A 2,993-nucleotide genomic window follows, 5' to 3' on the forward strand; every position below is an offset into this window, starting at 1 on the left:
TGGCTTGCGACTACTTTGTTTCAATGTCCAATATGTACCGTTGGACTCGGTTAACGGGCTGTTAGCCCGCGTGTGGTTTAACTCACTGATACCTTCCATTGCCCATACGCTAGTTTGTTTGTGTTCCTTTGGTCAACTTCCATACTTGAATCATTTGTGCTACCGCTGCTGCTTCGACGCTACTTTGACATCTTCGCTTCTATTTAAATAAATAAATAAGCTGAAGCTAGACATCAGTAAACACCACCACAGACACCACAAGCACGCCTTCTCCTCGTACTTCCGCCTCACGCGGGAACACGGACGCTCTAAATACTTCGAATTCCAATGCCAGTATATTGTAAACCACGGGTTCTTTAATGCTAGCGGGTCGTCGCGACCCTAGTTAACATCATGGTGCACGTCTCGTGACGGGTGTCACGGCGTAGTTAAATGTATGCGATACATTTCTCAAATATAAGCGCTCAGTCATCTGTACATCATGGTAGGTTCCCACGACGTGCAATATGCGTTCAACTTATCAATGTTCATGTGTCCTGCAGTTCACATTATGACGCGCAGTTAGCTGCGGTCTTCATCGATCCATGAGCCGAGTGATCCACTGCCGAGGGTGACTAACTTGCGTAAGCCGCCGCTGTGCGCGTATACCCGTTCCCCGTAGGGAGGAGCAAGCCGCCGCTTAGAGACGAAGCATAAAGTGTCCTCATTCCACATAGGGCAAGCTGGATGAATCCATTTTACCCAGGACGGCCGAAGCGGCGTGGACCAGGGGAGAACTGAACCTTATACTTCACACCACAGTAAGTCTACGTGTCCTCTTCCACATAGGGCAAGCTAGAACTAACTATCTTACCCAGGACTGCCGAAGCAGCGTGGACCAGGGGAGGAACACACTTTTCATGGAAACGTAAGGCATCCATGACTGCCATAACGTAAGCCGCCGCTGTGCGCGTATACCCGTTCCCCGTAGGGAGGAGCAAGCCGCCGCTTAGAGACGAAGCATAAAGTGTCCTCATTCCACATAGGGCAAGCTGGATGAATCCATTTTACCCAGGACGGCCGAAGCGGCGTGGACCAGGGGAGAACTGAACTTTATACTTCACACCACAGTAAGTCTACGTGTCCTCTTCCACATAGGGCAAGCTAGAACTAACTATCTTACCCAGGACTGCCGAAGCAGCGTGGACCAGGGGAGGAACACACTTTTCATAGAAACGTAAGGCATCCATGACTGCCATAGTGCGTAAGCCGCCGCTGTGCGCGTAAACCCGTTCCCCGTAGGGAGGAGTCAAGCCGCCGCTTAGAGACGAAGTATGAAGTGTCCTCTTCCACATAGGGCAAGCTAGAATGAACTATCTTACCCAGGACCGCCGAAGCAGCGTGGACCAGGGGAGAACTGAACTTTATACTTCACACCACAGTATTGAGTAATGTGCCCTCTTCCACATAGGGCAAGCTGGAATGTTCCATTTTACCCAGGACGGCCGAAGCGGCGTGGACCAGTGGAGGACTACACAATCATGAGGTTTGATATCGACTTGTGTGTTTCAATAGGATACCGATGGTATGGTTTGAACCGATTTGATTTAGCCATTCTGAAGTCATCACTTGGTTGAAGCGCTGAACTAGGGAGGCATCGTTTACATATATATTGGTTTTCGCATGCTCTACTAGGTTAATGTCATGAGGTTGGCTATCGAGCATGCCCAAGTGATGACTTGATTGTGTGCTTGCTTGAATTCTTCACATTTCATACCATCGGTTAGTTGTCGAATCATTCCTCGATCATAACCTTCGTTCTTGGTTCATGTATGCTCTCTTCCACATAGGGCAAGCTAGAATTAACTATCTTACCCAGGACCGCCGAAGCAGCGTGGACCAGGGGAGAACTATACTTTGTCTTGTATGCCCTCTTCCACATAGGGCAAGCTAGAACTAACTATCTTACCCAGGACCGCCGAAGCAGCGTGGACCAGTGGAGGACTATACTTTGTTCATAACACCACAGTATTGAGTAATGTGCCCTCTTCCACATAGGGCAAGCTAGAATGAACTATCTTACCCAGGACCGCCGGAGCAGTGTGGACCAGTGGAGGACTACACAATCATGAGGTTTGATATCGACTTGTGTGTTTCAATAGGGTACCGATGGTATGTTTTGAACCGATTTGATTTAGCCATTCTGAAATCATCACTTGGTTGAAGCGCTGAACTAGGGAGGGGCATCGTTTACATATATATTGGTTTTCGCATGCTCTACTAGGTTAATGTCATAGGGTTGGCTATCGAGCATGCCCAAGTGATGACTTGATTGTGTGCTTGCTTGAATTCTTCACATTTCATACCATCGGTTAGTTGTCGAATCATTCCTCGATCATAACCTTCGTTCTTGGTTCATGTATGCTCTCTTCCACATAGGGCAAGCTAGAATTAACTATCTTACCCAGGACCGCCGAAGCAGCGTGGACCAGGGGAGAACTATACTTTGTCTTGTATGCCCTCTTCCACATAGGGCAAGCTAGAACTAACTATCTTACCCAGGACCGCCGAAGCAGCGTGGACCAGTGGAGGACTATACTTTGTTCATAACACCACAGTATTGAGTAATGTGCCCTCTTCCACATAGGGCAAGCTAGAATGAACTATCTTACCCAGGACCGCCGGAGCAGTGTGGACCAGTGGAGGACTCTATACTTTATACTTCACACCACAGTATTGAGTACGACTTGCATAAAGCCCCTAATGAGAACCACGAGGGCTCTCTCAATGTAGAACCACGAGGGCTCTAGTACCGATTCTCTCGGTACGGCTTGGTCCGTGTTCCTTTATGCTTGTACTCTAAGTATTAAGTATTGTGTCCTCTTCCACATAGGGCAAGCTAGAACTAACTATCTTACCCAGGACCGCCGAAGCAGTGTGGACCAGGGGAGGACTATACTTTATACTTCACACACTAGCCATACTGAAGTCATCACTTGGTGGGGGTGAACTAC

General features: G+C 48.4%; 1 non-coding gene across 1 annotated transcript; it reads right to left on the bottom strand.

Moving 5' to 3' along the window:
- Positions 1-458: 458 nt before the first annotated feature.
- Positions 459-613, bottom strand: LOC131270395 (5.8S ribosomal RNA). The gene has a single exon (XR_009179489.1). It is a non-coding gene; the product is annotated as a 5.8S ribosomal RNA (ribosomal RNA).
- Between the last annotated feature and the right edge of the window lie 2,380 nt (positions 614-2,993).

Source organism: Anopheles coustani, assembly GCF_943734705.1.
Source record: "Anopheles coustani chromosome X unlocalized genomic scaffold, idAnoCousDA_361_x.2 X_unloc_27, whole genome shotgun sequence".
In the NCBI taxonomy this organism is placed as follows: domain Eukaryota; kingdom Metazoa; phylum Arthropoda; class Insecta; order Diptera; family Culicidae; genus Anopheles; species Anopheles coustani.